Source organism: Lichenostomus cassidix, chromosome 1, assembly GCF_008360975.1.
Source record: "Lichenostomus cassidix isolate B80296 chromosome 1, HeHo_3.0, whole genome shotgun sequence".
NCBI classification, from domain to species: Eukaryota; Metazoa; Chordata; class Aves; order Passeriformes; family Meliphagidae; genus Lichenostomus; species Lichenostomus cassidix.
Genome location: NC_139479.1, coordinates 60,076,874 through 60,098,146, shown reverse-complemented (window position 1 = coordinate 60,098,146; position 21,273 = coordinate 60,076,874). Strand labels below are relative to the sequence as shown.

General features: G+C 43.3%; 1 long non-coding RNA gene across 1 annotated transcript; it reads left to right on the top strand.

Moving 5' to 3' along the window:
• Positions 1-200: 200 nt before the first annotated feature.
• On the top strand, positions 201-7,810 carry LOC146444702 (uncharacterized). Its single transcript, XR_014851849.1, has 4 exons — positions 201-486; positions 583-1,003; positions 1,116-1,171; positions 1,372-7,810. It is a non-coding gene; the product is annotated as an uncharacterized LOC146444702 (long non-coding RNA).
• Positions 7,811-21,273: the final 13,463 nt, after the last annotated feature.

Below are 21,273 nucleotides of genomic sequence, written 5' to 3'. Positions count from 1 at the left end.
GTTATTTGCAAGGCTTGAGTACTGCTGTGTTGTTGTGTTTGTGAGCTGATATCCCTAAGCATCTTCTCCTGGTTTGGTTTGGTTGTTCTGCTATTTTAAACAGCACCAGTGACTCCCAGGGGAGAGGATGGACTTAGCTCTCCCTGTTAATCATTGCCACTAATAAATACCCAATGGCAAGCAGCAGCTAGACTGGAGGATACACTGCCCTCCTGCTGACTCTGATATTCCCCAGAGAGGCCACCACTGCCCACAAAAGCAGAAATACCAGTCTTTGCTGAAACAAGCAGATTCCAGCTGTCCTGGGCTTCCCCAGATAAATGCAGAGCAGCTGGACCAAGAGCAGTGGGCACCTGGCAGTGAACCTGTGAAGAAACTGTGGGATGGCTGGTGGAGCTGTTGGGAAGTCACCAAGGTCCAGTTGGGTGCTGTGGTCTCACAGCCAGAAGAGAGTGCAAGGTAAACTGGGTAAACAGAAATAAGCTGGTGTGTAAGCAATGCATGACAATACAGTGTGTCAGATCATCCTAGGAAGAAAAATAGGGCAAAAATCTATTTTTTAATGTCTCCTTATTTTGGCAGCTTTTGTAATGCAGAAGACAAGGGAGCCAGTGCTGGGAAAGGCTCTTCTGGTGTCTCCACAAGAAATCAGAGTGAACAAAGGCAAGCTGCTCTCTCCCCTGCCTCTCTGCAGGGCCTCAGCATTGGTTCCCTAACGCTGGAAATAAAAACAACACCTGCGGGAGCTGAGCTGCCTGGAGACACCATCGACTCTGCCTGATTTGTTTGCTGGCTTGCAGGCAATCGGGCAGATGCCAGCCACCTGCCAGACTGCGGGGGCTCCTCGTGTCGTGCCAGCAGTGCCTTGAGACCTGCCAGCACCCCCCTGCTGCTGACCCAGCAGAGCAGGCACTCACCTGGATGTGCTGCAGCCTCCCACTGCCCACACTGCTGAGGCTCTCCAGCACAGCCAGAAGCATGACCCACCTTTAACTCCCCTCTGGTGAGCTCGGGGTGAGCACTGCTGCTCTGGTGAATGGGAAATTAAAAGAACAAAGGCAGGTCCCCTGCTTCACACTTCCTACCAACCCCCTCTGCATCTTTCTCATCTCCAGGAGACAAGATCCCTCTGGGAGCTGCCACCCTGATGACAGGGAATGACCAGGGACAGGTGAGTTTGCCTCTGAGCACATGCCTGTGCATGTGTTGGCTTTCTGTGCTCCAAACTCAAGTGCCAAATGTGACAGCTCCAGCTGGGTCTCTGGAAGTCCCTCAGGTAGCAAGTGTGACCTAGGGCACCAAAAGATCAAGAACAAATTATTAATATAAATATTATTTTCCCTAGTTTATTAAATGCTCTTATCTGCACAGGTGAAGCTGAAGGAGCAGCCTCAGTTTCTCTGCATCTGCTGCTGCAACCTGGTTCTTCAGCAGCCTCTTCACAGTGAGACAGTATCTTGAGTGCTGTGGGGGTTCAGCTCACAGATGACCAGCCAGTTGCTCTCCCATGGAGAAAAGGGAAGAAGGACAGGGACAACTTTGGGGTTTCATCAAATCAGATTGATATCTGCCTCAGCTCTGGAGCTCCTCTGTAAAAAACTGTCACCTGGAAATCCCACATTGGGACTATCTGAGCAAAACCTTGTGTACTATGTGAGTACATAACCTTATGTACTATTTGATAAGGAATTTGAAATATTTCAGGGTCTCTGAAAGGCAGAATAGGGAGCTTTGTAGCCTTCTGACAAGGACTGAAAAATATTAAAAGTATTTGAAAGCAATATAAAATTCAACAAACTTCAGACCCGCTGGCAACACCAAAGCTTAATGTTTCTGGCCAGTCTCTGGTCAGCCAGCCAGTAGATACCGGTCCCAAAAGCACAGATTCCTCCCTACTACCATGACATTAGCTTTGAGAAACCTGAGTCCCCTCTCTCTGCCTCCCTCTTCTCTCAGGCACACTTTGTCTCATCCCTGTTGACTCTCTGTGTTCCCCAGGGTAGAGGTGCTCTCTTACCCGTCTTAATACAGCTGCCAAAAGGGCACTGATTGGAGTTTCTTGGTACTACTTATTGAAAATGAGTCAGAGAAAACAGGGTTGGAAGAGACCTTGAGAGGTCACCAGGTCCATCTGCCTGTTCCAACAGAGTCAGATACTGATCTAATCTGTGCTGGACTTCTGCCACCTCCTGCTCTGGCAGCATGATGAAGGCTACACAATTTTCCCTAATAAACTGTTCCATGGCTGCACTGTCCTCTTTACCATGAGAAAGCTTTCCCTAACGCCTAGCAGAATTTCTGTATTGATAATTTAAGCCCCTTCCATTTTATCTTGCTCTCCAAGGGCATGGAGAGCATGCCCTTCTCCTAGCTTGCAATATTTATGCTATTTAAAAACTTGTACTATATCACCACCATCCCCACCCTCACCACCACCTTGGTCATTTCTTCTGTAGACTAAACAATCCCAGAGACTTCCCTCAGAGGTATTGGTGCCAAAAGTAGCAAAGTCTTGACAATAATTTTAGTCTCACTAAAGGGAACTTTTGGATACAGGCATACAGAGAATTTTCCAACAGTGGAATACTCAACCTGGCAAGCAGAAGTGATGAGGCACATCCCTTGTACACAGTTGGTGATGCCCACCAGTGTCTGGCTCCACATTAGCCTGAAACCCAAAGTGAAACTCAGCCACTGAGACCTCACAGAAAGTTTGCACAGATGTATGCAAATCCGCTGGCTTTGTGTGCTTTGCTTAGCAGCAGTTGGATGTGGGCGTGATGGGTGGCTAGGGAAGGTGAGGGAACAGCAGCCACACTGCACCTGGACAGGGAGAGGCTCTTCTCTCTGAGCCTCTTCTCTGAGCTGCCTGGGGCCAGCTGGCAGGGATGGGATGGGATAGAGGAAGGTCTGAAGGGCAAGGAAGTAGCAACATCAGGAGGAACATAAAACCAGAAAACCAAGAGCTGCAAGATGTCTGTGCAGGCCATCAGACTGTGAAGGGAAGGGAGGACTGCTCTGCCTAACTGAGCTGTGGTGCTTGGCTGGACAAAGGGCCTTGTTTCACTGCTTCCTCTGGTGCAAGTACTGCCTGATCTGCCTTTTTGCTCCTGCTCTGAAGTGATGATGGAGCCAAGGTGCAGCATGCCGAAGCCTATGACAATTCTTCCCTCTCCTACCTTCCTTGACAGCCCAGACTCAGTGCCTGGTAAAGGTTTGGGAGAAATCAGGAATAAAGCAAAACAATCCAGCTGCCAAATCAGGGGAAATGAAGCCAAAGACTGATGTAACATTCAGAGAGTACATAAATGACACCATTAAAATGCCCTTCTGTACCTTATGTGAAGTTTCAGAAGCTGCAAGACGTTGTGCTGAATTTGAAGAAAACATTTTTAAACAAGAGTGGCAGTGACTAATAGCATATTAATTCACAGTTACAGATGGGCATCAGACCCAGTGAACAGCAAGTTTTGAAAGGGCCAGGTAATCTCCTGAGCACCAACATCATCCAAAGGGATCCTGGGTCTCAGAACACATGGCAAACTACCTACAGGAACGTTTCCCTTCCATTTATATGGTTTCAGGACAGTGCTGCTAGGAACTGGCCATAAGCACATAAAATACAAATGTTCTGAGTTAATGTGCACTCTCCTTTTTCCTGGCCTTTATTCTCTTTTTCACCCTGAATAGATGAGGGTAAATCCTGAATTATCCTTAGTGTGTTCACCAAAACTTCAAATAGAAAGTCCTTTCACTGTCTGTGTTTTGTAGCTCTTATCTCAGCATTATATCTAACACAGCTGGAACAAAACTGCCCTGTGGATATCATGTGCTAAGCAGAAGTCCTTGCTGATGAGCAGCTTACAAGCATCCAATTTTTTTCAGAGCCATGACCACTTCTGACCTTTACTCCATGTGACTTTAGGTTACTTTGGGTTCTCAGGTTAAAAAACCCTGCACCAGCAGAGAAACCCCAGATGGAAGACTGTTTGTTTTCACCTTCCTCTGAATGTCCTGTCAAGCAATTTGCTGCTAATAAAAACCCAGGCAAACAAGATAACTGCACACACAAATCCTGTTTGTGCTGTTGGGCTTCTTTACTCTAAATATCTCTGGGCGGAGGAGCCCTGACCAATAACACAGTGGAGTCCTCTGCTTATCTGCACCACGGCCTTGGCATCTGCAGAGGCAATAAGGCATTTTCCTTGAGTTGTTTGACCAGATGCAGATTTTAGGGGAATAAAGTTGAGCAAACAGTTAAAAACATTACTTGTGCTACTATTGAAGTCAATATAAAGAGGGAAGGACTCCACAAAGGGGGATGCATCTCGTATTTCCTGGACACCTTTTTAAGGATGGCTGTGACTCCCATTTTAGTGATATTTTCAGACCTGGCTGCTCTTCCTGTGGCAGGGAGACTTTCCATCTCTCTTTGGCTGAAGGCTGATGGAGCCATGCTCTTTCGCTGCAAATTCTCATCTCACTCACTCCATTTTAAACCTGGAAGCTTTCCATGAAAATTAAAGGCTTAATTTCATAAGGCTCTTCCAGCTGCTCCACACAAGCCCTTTGTCAACTGGCTAGTGGAGATGGGTTTACAGCAGCCTGGTAAAGTGATGCATATTAATGTAGCTTTGACTGAGTGGACCAAATTTTTTTTTCCCATAACAACATAAAGAACCATGAGCATTTGTTGGCTTTGAAATGGGTCAGTGACTCAACTCCTCGATAGAGACCAATAGTGAGGGAGAGGTTTGGGTGGATTTTTGTTGGGTGAGGGTTTTTTTGTTGGGTTGGTTTGGGGCTTGTTTTGATTTGTTTCTTGTTCCTTTGTTTTTCACTTCCATTCTGTATTTTGACTCTATCCCAGGAATGGGAAAGCCAACCAGAGGTGGCTGAATTTTCAAGGCTCTCTGTGTCTCCTCCAGAGAAGCTCAAATCCCAAAGCCACACAAACAGACCAACAGTGCAAGAACGGAAATCCTGTTCAGGGCCCAGCAAGGCTCATTCTGTAATGTTCTCTCTGCTAGATCTTAGAAGAGTTTGTCACAATCGCCAGATTTTTGTCTTTTAACAAACATGACGTATCTTGGCTCCATTTCCTCCCTTGCTTATCACTATTTTGTTAGCTTGAAGATAACTTCCAGGAGATCTGCTCTCACCTTAAAGTCTGATCAAAGCAAATTCCCGGGGCTTTTTAAAAGAAGTTATAGGGGAAGAGGGTGGGTGTCTTTTTGTCTGGTAACAGTTTATTTTAATCTGCCTGTTTTCTCCTTTTGTAATCCATAAGCACTCATGTTTTTAGAAAGCTTGCCAGTTGTGATAGGTTTCTTTGACGTTACTGTAACAGGCAAGGCTAAACACAGCTGTCTGGTTCCTGCAACCCTTAGGAGTCCTGCAGGACCCAAGTCGGAAAAAATAAACTGAACTTTAGACATACTCAAGCTAAAGGGCTTTTTCAGCCAACTCCTTTGTAAATAGTCAAAAATTCTAAATAGATATGGGGGGACAAATTTGTGTCTGGGGTCACTTCAGTAGCTCTACTGACACTCTGCTCAGGATTCATTGCTGCAATTAGTCCTCTACAAAAATCCTTGTGCTAGGAACAGGATAAGTAAGTAAGTCAGAAACCAAGGCTCAACTTCACAACTTTTATGTTCATGGAAATGAATAGAGAAGAACTACTAATAGAGAAGGCATGCATCTAAATGTCAGTATAATACTGCATTTGATGAGTTTTCATTAACTGCCAGAGCCGAAACAAACATTTCAGGATAATATGTGCCAAAACACTCCAAAATATCCAGAGAGGATATGAAGATGAATGTTGTGAGAAGGAGATAGATGCCATCCTGCATCATCTTTGATTTTCAGTCCACATTTTGATTGTTCATCCAATTTTTAGAGTAGACTGATAGGCTCCTGAGTCATAGTCTGGAAGGGCAAACCAGACATTGATTATTATCCCAGCATAACAGCAATGGAAAGCGTGTCCAAACCTCCAGGAAGCCAAAATGCTCTACTTTTCCCCATGATTAGGTTGTGGTGTGTTGCTATTGTTTGTATCCAACTTCTAGGCTTAATTTGCAGTGCAGAAGGAGACACCTTCCTACAGATGGAGGTTCAGAAGAGGAGATGAATCCAGAAACTCTACAGTTTTGCCTATTTTACTGCACCTGGGCACACTTTCAAGCTCCTCATCTGGAGGCACACGCCAGACACATCCTAGTCCAGGTGCTCACCAAACTGAGCTTTTCTGTCCCACAGCTTTCCACAGAGAGGCAACCCAGCCCAGGCAGTGACAGTGGTCTGCAGTGGTCCCCAGTGAGGGTGGTGTGTGGCTCAAATCAGGACCTGCCATCCCATGCACTCGTGTACAAGGCTGACCTCTGTGCTGGTCTCCAGAACAGCCTCTTCTCATCCTCCAACAGGAAAGGGGATCCTGGGGACACTGTGCTCCTATGTGCTAATGGCAGGTGATGCAAATATTCCTTCTGTGCATCCCCTTGGCACAAGTGCAATTGGCCATCTGAAACCCCGCAAGGGGCCTGGGATGCAAGGTGTCACTTAAGCTCTGCGTGAAGGTGGGGAGGACAGCTGCAGGAAAGCTTTGCAACACAATGACAAACCAGGGAACCAACTCAGAGGCATTAAAGAAGGGCAAATAATGAATTGGGAAAGCTTTCGGAATTCTTCCAAGTACCACATTTTTGTTTTGTTTTCAAAAGTACCACATCATAGGAAAAGAGGCATGGCTTTGTAATGTTTCTCCTGGAGAAACTGGAATTAAATGTTATTTTTAGGAATAGTATGTGCAGGTGTTCACCAGATACTAACAAATGTTTAAGTATTAATTGCATGAGAGGTAGCAAACACTTCATCTTCTGATTCATGCAGCACCTCTCCTGTTGCCTTTCTACCTTTTAAAAAATGAGTATGTCCGTAATGCCAAAACCATACTATGCAAACTTATCCAAATGAGTATTCTCCAAAATAGCAACACCTGTTGTACATGTGCTTCTCTCAAAAGCCCCTAGATGACTTGGGTGAGTCCTCAGCAGGGAGTAGGTACTTCACCATGAGGTTTAGGTGACGAGTACAGATCTTAATTTGAATACTCAAAGCAATAATCATAGTAAAAACTAGGAGAATGATGAATTATGTTCCCCCACACCAGCCAGTGAGTCACCTTGAACAGCACAAAGAGGACTGGCTAAATTCATCAGAAATTGCTCCCAGTGTAAAGCTTTCAGCAACCTCTCACAGTAAATAGCAGACCAGGTTGATGTCAGACCTATAAAAGCACACAGACTTTCATATATGCGCTCCCTTCTCACAAATGGAAGTCACATTCATAATAAATATTGGGATTTTGGGAGGTTTTATACCTACCTTCATTGCTACTGTTTTACCTTTTAGAGCCAGGTGAATTCAGCAGAAAATACCGGGCAATATTTTGAAGGGGCACACTGTGTTTCTAAAAAGCATTTCTTCATTAAAAATGCATTAAAAACCACTGAAATCTGAGGTACATATCAATATTATAGTAGGCACTTGAGGTTTACTTTCCTCAGATTGATCTCGCTCCTGTGTAAAGTCTGCCTCAGTAAATGCCAGCTGTTTGGTTTTGTTGTTTTCTTTGAAATTGCTGTACCCACATTGAAAAAATCTGCTAAAGAATATCACAGTGTAAGCAACGCTCTTCTGTAGGAGCTGATCTATTTCCTAGCATGTAGTAAAAAAGAATTAAAGCTTGACATTATTCTTCCATGCTCAAAGACATGTCTTTAATCAATAAATTTATCTGATTCACTGCTACTTTGACACTGCTGAAAGAGTAGAGGAGTTGCACGTTCTTGTATATGAGTTGAATTTGCTCCTAAACATAAATATGAATAAGCAGAGCATCTGCAGCTACTCTGGATGCACTGAAATGACAAGGACTATCAATCCTCATGCTTCAGGGTACATAATCTGATAACCAGCTGAGGTCAGGGAGAAATAACCCCCACTGGAATAATATTGACTAATTGGATTAATTATAAGCCTTTTATGTCTTTCTATAAAAAATCTTACATTAGCCACTAGATGGACCAGTGGCCCATTCTGTCATGGCAATTCCTGCATATCTAATCCACAAAACAGTTGGCAATGGGTGCTGCTTCTGTAATCACTGAATCAGCAACACATCAGCTGGAAGGGACTCTGCCTGCATCCCCACAGTGGCACAGAGCACTCCAGATGAGGTCTTAGTCAGGAGATGGGAAAGGAGGCTTTTTGCCATGGTGAACACATTTATGGAATATCTGATTTCCAGACATCTGATATATCTGATGTACAGCATCTGAAGTACACATCCCTTGACCTGGAATCCAGCCAAGGGTAAGAAAATTAGAATGGAAAAGAACAGAACAGAATAGAATAGAATATAATAGAATAGAATAGAGTAGAATAGAATGGAATCATGTAGTGTAGCACAGAAGAACATAGCATAGCATGGCATCAAGCACATCTGAAGGTTGTGTACAGGAACAGGAATCCTGGAACTGGAGGTGAGCCAGTGCTTGTCTGTGAAGCCCTAGCTAATCAGATGCCAACCTACTTCTTTATTTCCACTGCAGAGAAGGAGAACAGATGGGTGGGCTGGAATGAAATACAAAATGAAAGCAGGCGCCTATGGTCAACTTTATACAAAGGATGATAAAACCCCTCCTTATATAACAGAAAGCCAAAACATGTTAATACTTCCTTAATGGTGCTTCCCACGGAAGCAAAATCTGCATCTGCTTGTTAGCCACAAGGTGCTTGGGCGATTATCAGTGAAAGGGAGCAGAAGGCAGTATGTGATGCAATTAGGAAGGTTGCTCAGAGAGCAATTTCACTGCTGAGATGAGGTCCATGCTATCAGAAACAGAGATTCTCCCAGACTAAAAATTGGAAGACAGAGTGAGAGGCTTCTGTTATCCAGCTAGCTGAGTCATAGGTCAAGGTATATTTTCCATCCAAGGCCATTCTTTCTAATATGTCACACTTCAGCGACACTTGAGACTCAAAATGGAACAATCTTGTTCATCTGGCTGCTTGCCAGGGTAGCTGGAGACTTCTGAGCTGTGCACTGACAATGCTTTACTTGACTAAAAGTGACTGTGCTCTCCCTCTGTCCTCGGGAGGAGAGAAGGCTACAGAACAGCATCTCCATGTCTCTTTATGTGAAAAACACACTACTCAAACAGGAATAAAAATAGTGCGCTTGGTTTCCCTTTACATTTACCATCACCAGTGAATGTATCAGCTGGAATGAGTTTCCAGCTACTCAAAAGAGTTCTCAGTAGATAAGCATATCTGTCATGAATCACATACACAGACTGCCCCATAACCACCAAAATAAACACTGCCACATCTGTCTCTAAGGAGCAACCCTGTTGACAGTTGTCTTGTCATTGCAATGCACAGCAACATTCAGGTAGCTGAGTCAGACCCAGGAGGCTGAAGTTTTTCTAAAACACTGTGTTTTCATCATTTGACCTGTTCACTCAGATTTGGAAGAGTTTTGAGGAAATCCTTCAAAAGAATAGGACCTTTGTCTTGTTTAGACTAAAGTCCATTTCTCAGCCGCTAGAAGGAGGTCAGCAGATGAGGGAGGCTCACAGGCAGCTCAGACCTACCTCCTGAGCTGAGCATGCTACATATAAATACCTCCAGCCCGTGATGGTACAGGGCTGCTGTGTCTTCTGCTTCTCTCATGCTCAAGAAAACGAGCCAGAAAATCCATCATCTCTGTCTTTTACCTGCAAAACCCCAATGTCAAAAAGCAAATGGGACATCTACCTTTCCCTTCCTGTTGACTCTTCAGGAAATGTATGTGGTGATGTATGGCTCCTGAGCACTTGGGAGAATTTTGGTGCTCCGACCATAGGAAGATGAAGCATCCTCAACAAACTGATTGGGGTAAACTGATCTTTGTACACCTGGGACTCAGACCCCTTCTTTTTTTTTTTTTTTTTTTGTTTTTTTGGGTTTTTTGGGGGTTTTTTTGTTTTGTTTCAGGGTTGTTTTTTTGTTTGGGTTTTGTTGGTTTTTTTTTTTTTTTTTTGTTGGCATAGGCTGTGAACATCAGAGGATCATCGGAGAAAAGGACTCAGCCTTTCACTCACAACACAACTTTTGAAATCACCTTTGTAATCTGCCTTCCTTCAGGTCAGCCTCAAGCTACACCTGAGCACTCGTGACCTCTGGGCAATGTTAGCAACAAGTTGTGGACAGAAAGGACAACCACGGCGTTCATCCCCAGACAGATCTGAGAAGGAGGACTTAGAAGCACCCACAATGGTTGCGACCATCAGCAGGAGTGAAAGCACTACACAGCTGCTCTCCAACACTGCAGGAGATTCCCTGACCTGTGGCCTCGGGGCAAAGGAGGTGACACAGAGACAGTAGCAGGCATCTGGTAATGCTGACAGGGATGAGTAATCACTGACTCACCAGTTTTCATAGCTTTTCAGTTTGGTTTTGGGAGGGTGTTTTTCTCCCAGGTGGAGAGCATGGGAGATTCAAATCCCATTTTTCTGCATGGGGACTGGGAACGAAGGTGTTGGCTTGCTTGGTTTCATTCCTGCAGTCATCCACCCAAACTAAAAGGGACCACCAAGAGAGAAGTAGAGTTCACAGTTTCCAAGGTGTCAAAGCCGACACTACTGCATTTCACTACATTTCTGATTCAAGGGGGGATTCTGTTTCAAAAAAACCTTTGTTCTCAAGCACAAGAAAGTGACATTTGAGGCTTTCTAAAAATAAATATGTAGTTAAAATGAATCTGGTACAATTCGTCTCTTAGCTCTGGAGAGGATGGGAAAAGGGGGAATGAAAGGAGAGGACAATGAATTTATAATCTGGTTTTTAGCAAGGTGTAAATTTACCACCCAGACTCCCACCCATTACACCACAGACAGGAAACCAGCTGGTGGAGGGTGCAATGAGTTTGTTGTTCCTCCTCACACAATGACTATGTGTGTTATTGATTTCACAGGCCTAACCATGACTGGTATATTTTTTAAATCTGGCCTTTTTATGTTTTCAGATCAGCTATGCATTTAATCAGCCTCCTGCCCACCAGCAATCATAAAATATGAGCCTTTGTGGGAAAGCAGAGACGTAGAAAGAGTTTCTTATGAAACGGTGGCTGGGATTGTTCCAGACACCTCCAGCCAGCTGCTCTCCAGGCAGCAGCTTTGTGATACAAGGGACAGTAAACATCAGCTTTGGAAAGTCAGACGGTTGGGCCCTTTGGCTGCAAGCCCACTGAACAACTTCTCCTGACTACTGAGGCATGGCTCAGGAAATAAAAGGGCTCTTTAGTGCTGATATCTTTGGACGCCACTGTGCAATATAGCTGGCATCAGTCCAGGGTATTCCTACCTGCTTTGCATCTTAGGCTATAAAACAAATCCAAACACATCAGTCCTTTCCTGGTGCTTGGTTTTCATTAAAGTATCTCCTGCTATTAATCCTGCCTGGTCCAATCTCAAGCAATTCAATGTCACTGGGCTGCTGCATGGCCAGTGGTAACTAGAAATAGATGATATCACCAGCAGAGTGGCATTAGCTCTTTTCCAGCCTGCAATGCAGAATCTGTACTCATTTGCATAAATTCTACCTACAGAAATTCTGCAGCCTGTGCTTTCCTCCTGACTGTGTGTAATGTCAGCCATGTCAGAAGAAGGCAGCACTGATGTGAAAGGCAGTTTTTACAGATGAGGCAGGACTTTCTCATATTTTTGAGGGCCTTAAAGTTGAACTATAGGAAAGGCATAGGTGGAAACCAAAGGGTGATCTGCTCTTGTACGTGGGGAAAGTAAATAGGCTAGGATTTTCCAGCAGGGAAAAGAAAATTACATGGAATGCAAAATCCTGCAGCTTTCCAGCTAGTTCAGAAAGTGTATAATTGCTCACTGCAGGGGAGGAGCTGGGGACACTGAATTAAATGATCAGGCTGAACATTTCAAGCAAACTAAAGGGAACACTCTTTCACACAAAACATAATTCAGGGAGGAGAGTCACTGCCATAAATTTTTCACTGCCATAAATTCACCGCCATAAACTTTTGGAATGCCAAAAGTACAAACAGGTCAATAAAAGAGAGTGTGAGCATTGGGCCTGAAAGGGTAAGGTGGAGAATAGCTCCAGAATTCCCTAACACACAGATTTTATTGGAGGTTAGGTAGTTCTCCTTTCCCTGCCCTCTTTCTTTCATTCTTTTTCAGTAGCTGCTGCTGATAACTGTTAAAGACATTATACTGTCTTGATGGGCTTTTGATTTGACTCAGTGCAGCCACTCTTAGGAGATTTAATGGACCAGCTCCTCTTTGGAACAATTCCAATGTCTTCAATGAATTTGAAGCAGAAATGATTTCCTACATGTCTGACAATTCCTGCTTTGTTTCCATTTCAGCATTTCCTATGGCTTAAAAGCAGCTCTTAGCCTCTGAACTTTTCCTTTTGAGTTAATGTCTTGTTTCTCTCAGTTATGCTCAGCATTACATTAAGACAAACATTTTTAAAAAATCGACAGTATTGTTTTATTAAATTGTCACAACAAATAGTGCCAAATGAGAGGCTGAAACTTTCAGATGTCCTGGTGATTGGATGAGGATATACTACATTACTGCCACTCTGGATCTGAGCAATTTTAAGTACCTGTCAAGAGGGGACGGATAAGCTGTAAAGGGCACATCCCTGTAGCAGTTATGGGAAACCCCTTGAAGCACTGGTACAAGGGCAGAGTTCTGCTAGGTTACCGTAGCCAGCTGGGCCAGGTCCAGCCCCCCGAGGCAGCTCCCTCAGCCCCTGGCTGCTTCTGTAGAAGAGGGAGGTCATGCCTGGTGTGCCCGTAGCTGTGTGCCACTTCCCTATGGGGCACAAGGCTCCACATCCTTCTCCCTCTCTTCTTTCCCCCATTACAGTTTCCAATGAAAGGCAACCCTGTGAAGGTCCTAGCAGATCTTGTGCCTCTGGTTCCCAGCCTTTCTTTCACCCAGCCTCCAGCCATCACATATACCATGAACTTTTTGGGGCAGGTGCTGTCTTGTCTCTTTGCACTGATACTACCTGTTGGGGCTCAGTTATAATTTGGACCTCTTATCCAACCTAAAGAAAAACAACCTCCTTGTCTACCTTGAAAGTGTCTCCACCCTCTATTATAAGAGACATATTCATCCTCTATAACCACAGAAAGAGACCATCTGGCTGAAAATGGGAGTGACAAGTGCTCTGCTGATTCTCTCTGGCCCTCACTGCAAGGACAAGACCAAGCGCTGCCCTTGGGCTTGCTTCAGCCTGGGGAAGCTGTGCAGCCCTTGGCACCTACCAGGTGGTGTCCACAGCAGTCACAGGAACTTCTTGGCCATCAGGACCATGCTGCCAGCTCTCCTGGGTTTCAGCCCCTCCTGAGGAAGTGATGTAGCAGAGCAGAGCAGGGATGCTAAGCACTGCATTATCATCTGTTGGTGAGGAGCTATCCATCGGAAAGAGCTATCTGTCAAGGCCAACGCAGTCCTTGAGCCAAGCATTCAGCAGTATCCTGTACAATTTTTCACAAACTACAGTATGACCCCAATCCTCCATCTGTTTCCTGAAAACAAGCTGGAGAGTCCTTTCTCCCAGCTACTGTCCTGCTTTAAAAACAAGCCTTGCAATTGTAAGAAGAGCCTTTGTAAAGCAGGAGCAGCAATTAAGCCAGGGCGTCTGATCTCACCTTGACTTGCTCTTTCACAATATCCCTTTCTCATAATATTTGGCACTGGTAGAAGGGACTATTTATTGAGAGCCACCAAAGGCCTGACTCAAAAGAGACAGCAGCTTCCGTTTTCATTTGCCAAAAGCAGGGCCACCGAAAGGGCAAAGAAGATTGACGGAATAATTAACAATAAAGATGGGCTGAACTTTTAACAGGAAGAAACTGGGACTGCCCTTCTCACATCTGCCCATCCTTAGTCTCATGGCAACAGAGCAGCTTGCTGCATGCTCCCAAATCTAAAATGGAACAGTATTGAGCCCTGCTAGCAATCAGCAGAGCTGGTCCTCTGGGTTATGCCTTAGAGATCAGTTACAATACTATTTTGCCTTCCTTGAAGTTTCATCTTCCGTTAAAACTCATGAAATCCAATTAAAATTATTCCTGGGATTCTGTCTCCAAAGGATATTTGATAAAATCAAACTTATGTCTAATAGGAGACAGAACCCTTGCAAAGAATTGATGGTTCTTCAGACTCTCAGGATATCTGATTTAATGCATCTCTTTATACCAGTGTGGACAATTATAATATTTCCTTACTATTAGTGCAGGCTTGAAATTTAAGCATGTTTCTGAGCTCACTGTGTCTATAATTTTCCATCATAATTTTATGATGTTAATTGACTTGATTTATGTTCAGGAGTTTGAGACTTTCACCTGGCTGCCTTGCATTTCTCTAGCTCTATTTTTTAAAATGTACTGTTTAGCTTATCCTGCAGCCTATTTTGTCATAGGAGAAAATCCTATTTTGTTAAATTATTATGTCAACCAGATGCTCCTTCAAAAATGCTGATGTTCATCTGAATGGAGTTGAGCCAAGCTGAATGATTCCAGGAGCAAGTTTGCCCTTGTAGAACAACTCCAGCTGAGAGATTAATATTAGATGGGTATTTACAGTATGGAGATTTATGGCAGTGCTTCAAAATGGGTGGCCCTTTTGCCCATCCAGTTCCCACTAGTGGTGTCAGAAAGTGCATCCCACACAAGCATAACCTGTGAGACCTTTTGTCATGCCACCAAGGCCATTTTAAAATGAAAAATATTGCTAGTGTTGTCTCCTTTAGCCAGGGCTTGTACTTGCCCAGGGAGCTTGAAGGTGTGTAAGCTACTGCTAATACTTTGATAGCTCCTGGTGTTATCTCTGCTGTTACTGAATTTCCAGCTAAGCATTGAGACAAAAAGCCAGTTGGTGTTATAGATAGCAATTACCCCAGCTGCTGAAATCCTGCAAACTCTAGTCTAAACCTTTGATTGAATAGATTTTCTGAAACTCTAGTAATCATGCTACCAGCTTCTGAGGCAGGTCTCTCCTGCACAATTGAGTAAGCATGGCAAACATGTCTTGACTAATGAGTGTGAAGATGAGGCTTGGGGTGTGATCTTTCTGGACCTCCTCACCCTGTGAATGAGTGGACACTGCAGAGAAGGGCATTTTTGAGCAGCAGTCGTGCCTTTGGAAGGGTGGGAAACCCTCCAGTCAAGACTAAACTGATGTGAGCCACCACCCAGTGTGGCATTACTGAACGAAGCAGCATTTATATTACATAGCCTTTGTTGTGCTGACTCAGCTATACAGGCATGGTGGAGGAGGCTTCTGTCTGTTCTGAGTTGCCATCAGCTGGTCATACATTAGACTGATTGGATGGTGTTTGCTGGATGTTTTGTTTTACAAAACTGGACACAGATTCAATATTTAAGTGCATGACTAAGGATGGTGGTATCTTTGCCCATTCAATATTGCCTACTCACGACTTTGGAATGCTTCCTCCACAGATACAGCACCACGTTTGTCACACATTATCAGAGCCAGCATCAACTGATTGGCCCCATTTCCAAGAGAAGAGGAGCCAACTCTTATTGTTTTAACTGACACTGTATCTTGGAAATTGAGCACAGAAATGTCCACAGGAAGTATGGGAGGAGAAATGCAATGAAAACTTTAGTTTTTCATGTACAGACAAAAATTTATTTGACTTGACTTAGGTACCCAAAGATACTTCAGGACATATCTGAATGATGTATACTTGTAAACTTAGGCACACACACACACATCCATTTTCATTCATGCACACACATATTTGGTGTATGTGTGCTTATACACACAATTTCCCCATGAATATCATGGTTTTGTTTCAGTATGTTACGGGACAGAGGCAGTGTTTAAAACTTTAAACAGTTGCAGACAAATGGCAGTTCCACAACGTGTTGTGGAACTAATTGATTCTAACAGTTTTAGTTTAGCCATAGGATAGCTCCATTTTAAGTGAGCACTAAAAGAAATTAAGCATGTATACCTTTTTTTTTTTTTGTTTTTTAATTTTATTTCTTTGCTCTTCTTTTAATTTCAGGGCTTCAGAATATATTCGCCACCTTCTGGGACTCTTTTGTAGGATGTCAGTTCTGCAATTTGTCTAGGTTACAAATCAGTTTGCTTTGCAGGTTTATAGCCTGAACCAGAACTGCTAGTGGGAAACTCAAATTAATAAAATGAAAGAAACCCTCCAGGCACCACAAGAATTTATAGCACAGATTGCCAGTGCCACCTAGAAAACAGAATGAGATCAAACACTAATTCATCTATGTCTGCAGGATGCTCTAGAATCAAGCATGGCCAAAAATGGACACATCAGCCTTTTTTAAAATATGACTTACAGTTCTCATAAATCAACAGAACAGAAGGATACAGACTGGCCCTCTCAAAGCATTATGCGACTTGTATATATGCTTGAACATATTTACTGCATATATGTGTTTATGTAGGCAGGTTTTTTCCCTCATGCAAATTGCTTTAAAATGTTCTCAGCCTACATTTAATAACACATACTCCCATGAAATGCAATTCTGTGTGTGAGACCCATTGGTGACCTTCCCTTGCAAATCAAGATCCAATGAACGTGGTGAAAGCCATACACTTTTCTGTGATCCCAGTCAGAAGATTTATGATTTAATAATCAGAAAAAAAATCAGTTAAAGAGAACCCTCCAGCTCTGTCAACCTGCTAAGAACACCTAATTGCTCCAGAGCTCAGTAAGAAGCCACAGTTTAATAAACTCCACCTGGCGTTGCCTCACCAATGCTGCTGTGTACATCTCTATTGCCCAGGAAGTCTGAGGTTGCTTTTATTGTTTTGAGCCTTTTGATTATGCTCAAGCTAAAATGAGGGCTTGCACATTTCAATTTGTGGTGACCCTGTCTTGTGAAAGAGCCTTGCTAAGAGCAAAAATAGAAATGAGGATCATGACCCTGTGTTTTAAATCATTTGTTGTCATTACAACGTAGTCTCAATTCTGCAAAGCTTCTTTACCTGTATACTTGAACATATGCTTAAGACCATTTGTTTAATCTAAATATAAGCATGTATTTAAATCTATATGTACACATAAGAGCTTGGCTCAATGAAGTTGTAAAGTAAAATGCAATAACTGAGGTTTTACAGCAAGCCAGAATGAAGCTGTGATACAGTCCTGAGCAATATGCAAATGGTGACATACATTACAGCTAATGCCACAGGAGGAAAGAAACATTTCTGGCACAGGGAAAAGATTGACACTGACAGCGAGTGGGGGGAAAATACAAAACTCTTAAATCACACCAACAACACACACAAAAATTGAAGCTGTCACCATGCTAAGACCTCTAGAAAAAAAAAAATACAAAACTCTCTGTCTGTCTAGCCAACATTAGAAAATGAGGCAAAAGTGTGAAACCAAAGAGGAGTATAAAGTCACTTCAATTGCTCCCAGATGCCCCAAGCAGGGAAGAGGGAGAGATTAAATCAGCTGTATTGAAAGAGAGAGAATCCAATGCATCGAAAGCAGAGCAGGACAAAAGTAAATTGAAGCCCACATTAGTGGTACTGAAAAATGGACAGTCTCTTCTTAAGGAGAACTTGATCTGAGTACAAGTAAAATGAGTTCTCTGTTAGATTTGATTTAAGAGAAAGAAAAAAATTCATGGACAGGCCACAGGAACAAAAATCCTGATTTAATTTTAACAAACTACAGTGAATGATGCAGAGAGAACAGAGACAGGGAGAGCTAAGTGGATGAGAGGTTAGTGTAGATTCCAGAAAAAAGAGTCTTTTCAGTCATTTCATTACACCTAACAGAGCACCAGTCACTGCTTGAGCCATTTGTTTTCTCCTCTTTGTTAGCTTCATATTTGTTCTTGGATGACATTAAGTTTTGTGTATACAGATGCTGTAGGATCTGAAAAAGTTAGGAGAAATGTGTCAGAAGTCATCATTTGCTTCTTCAGCCAAAAGTATCTGAAGTGCTGGATATCCTATTTCTTCAAATGTTTACTACCCCAGACACAGAACAGACAGCTGTGTGTGAGCTTGTCCTGGCAAAAGAGTGGAGAGGGTAACCTCATCTACCCTTTCAGTCTCTGAGCTTTGATGATTCATATTTTGCAAGAGCAGCTTTGCTTATAAATAAGAGCAGGTTTAGCAAGTGAAACCAGCTAGCCTTTGAACAATTAACACATGCCTCCTAACAAAAGGCAGAGCTTGAACTCAAAGAGCAAACCCCTCTTGCTGGGAAATACTTTCCAGAGTTTAATTTCACATTTAGGACCAGTAGCACTCACAGCAGGAAGGCAGAATGAGTCATGTCGGGATGTTGGGAATTGGGATGAGAAAGCATTGCAAAAGTACTCATAACATAAATTGCTTATCACTCTGTACTTTGTTCTTCAAACAGAGAAGATTTTGACATTGTGTCCTGTCCCAAGGAAAGAGGAAAACCTGGAGGGTGCTAGACTGAAGACTAATCCCACCAGCACTCCTACCATCCTGAAAGGCAGCACAGTTGTTTCTCATGCAATGCTGTAAGAAAAGATAGTCAAGAAAACAATAGATTTAGAAAGTGGGGCTGCTGCTTTGTTGCCCTGTTTCTTTATGGACTGATTTATTTCAATGAGGATGAAAGAGAAAAAAAACATGGTTCTGGCTTGACAGAGCTCCTACCTGTTTTCATAGTCCTTTACACTATTTTACATGATAAAATGCAAGGCAAAGGATGTTCACATATCCTGGCAATCCCAGAAACTAAAGAAGCCTCCATCCAGTTTGTCTCCAGCTTGGTACTCCCTTATCATTTATATAATTTCCAGTTCAACTAAGATAAAGGGAGCCTCCTTCGGAGGAAGAAGGGATTTTGCCCATCTCGGGGCAAGAGCACACATCCTCAAATCAGCTTACACTGGCTGCCATCTCACAGGAGCTTTTATTCCTGAAAACCACCTGCCCAAGTGACTCCACTTCATCGACCTCATTGGGAAAAAACCTTGATATTCTCCCCACCACATTTCTCTGGACTGGATGGTTGAAATGTTGCCTTTGGGAAATAGCAGAATAGTTAGGCTTCGGAAGTAGGTACAAGGATGAATTCCAGCTGCTTATTTTTTTGTGCATGTTCTTACCAATGGATGTTGTCATACCCTTTTTTCCTCCTTTTCTTTTTTCTCTATTTGTGGGTAGAAGAAAATGTAGACAACAGTATGTTTCTTTAAAAGTGCCTGTTTTAAACAAAACACTAGGTACTAAATGCTGATACACAAATCAAAGTCCAATATTCCTCTCCTGTGCTATCTCAGCACAAATCCTGATACATGTATGTCATAGTATCAGATTGACTTCTTTGGGAAAAGGGAAAGTGATTTTCTTACTGATGTGGTAGATAATTCATCCTGTTGTGAATCAGTGAAATTAGGGCAATCCAATCTGTACTAGCACAGCTTATCCTGCTCCTTCAATAAGCTGTTTTCCTTGTCTGCCATTGCTGCATCCTGTGTAACAATTATTCTTGGCTAAAATCTTCCCTGATTCAGAGTAAACAGTGCCAGGCTTTCGGAAACATGGAGGTGTCTCATTGAGGTGGAGGTCAGTCTTTTCACTTTGTATATATGAGCGTAATCCAATGTTTTGTTCTTCTGGCAGAGAACAGAGACAACAGCAGGAGCAGTGCAAAAGCTCAAGGGGCCTTTTCCTCCCCTTTCAACCCCTGTGGCAGTCATCCACCCCAGGACAAAATGGGGTAGAGACATTCCCCCCATGATCCAGTGACATTTAACACTACTGCATGCTGGGACGAGTGGATTGCCTCCACGGAGACCTGAGAACTGAGGTCAACAGAAAACCCTTGGCAAATGTGTTCAAATAGACACTGTCCAGGCTCTGAGATGTACAAACAACCAAGATTTCTATGACATTTGGTTTTTTCATTTAGTTTGGGTATTCCAAAATGAGTGCCATGAACCTGTTTTCCTTGATGCCTTCTCCACTGTGGCATGGGAGTAGTAGCCCAGTGGCATTTCCCTTTGCTTTTGCCTGTCCACAGCAAGGTCCAGAGGAACTGAGCAAAACAAGAGTATTCTGCCTGGCTGGCATGGGGCTGAGAGAGTGACTTGCTTGGGGAATGTGACTGTCACAGGTGGGGACTTTCTGCTTTCACAGATCAGAGACAAAAAAGGGCAGATCACTGGTACTGTCCTCCATGACAGTCTGTGGAATCTAGAGATGGAGAAACAAAAGGATATGGATCTCTAATTCAGAGCAGATTGAAAAAACAGTGCTGGAAAATGGTATTTATAGACATACTGCAGAACACAGGGATCATATCACTTCATTCAGCAGCAGGAGATATAGGAACATCCATATCCCAGATTTAGGTTTGCTTATTGTGCTTTTAGTATGGCATTTAGCCTATTTAACTTCTGTCATACATATGTGAGCCAAACAGACTCTGCTCCCTAAATTACAGTCAGTGGAAGGAAAGAGGCACTTCCAAACCATTGTTCACCTTATCTATTGTAAAAGACTTCTGCAGGCTGAGACAAATGGAACTTGTATTGTCTTCCATCTGCAGTGATTGTTCTCTAATCCTCACAAGGTAAAGCATATCACGGGCCCATAGTGAACCTCCAGTTAATACAATCTGCTAGAAAGTATCCCAGTAAAGATAATTTTTTTACTTCTTTAGACAGCTTTTTTCACTAAGCAACACTTTTTATATTATCCCTTGAACATCACCTATCCTGCACCACAAATTAACACTAAAGCAGACTGCTGGCAGGGTCATGTGTCTATAAATGAGCTCCACAAACAGATATTCTGACCAAACCCCATCTGCATGGCTATCACTCTCCAGAAGCACTTCAAGGGCAGTAAACTCTGCCTACCAAAGTACCTAAATGTGGTTGTCCATCAACCTGCCACCCTCTTCCACCCCAAAGTCTGACTTGTCACATATCTGAGTTTCAGAAAGCTGAGATGGCATCACAGCCCATCTCCTCCTGCTGACATGGGATGATGAGGACCTCCAAATGCTCCTGGTGGATCACATGCATCCCAGGAGGGCTCCCTTGAAGAAGGAACAATGGGGACACTGCACAGTCCCTGGGCAACCTGTCTTTCCTACTCCAGCTGCCAGCAGATCAGAGGATCCCATGACCAGGGATACTGGCATAGCACATCCTGGGCT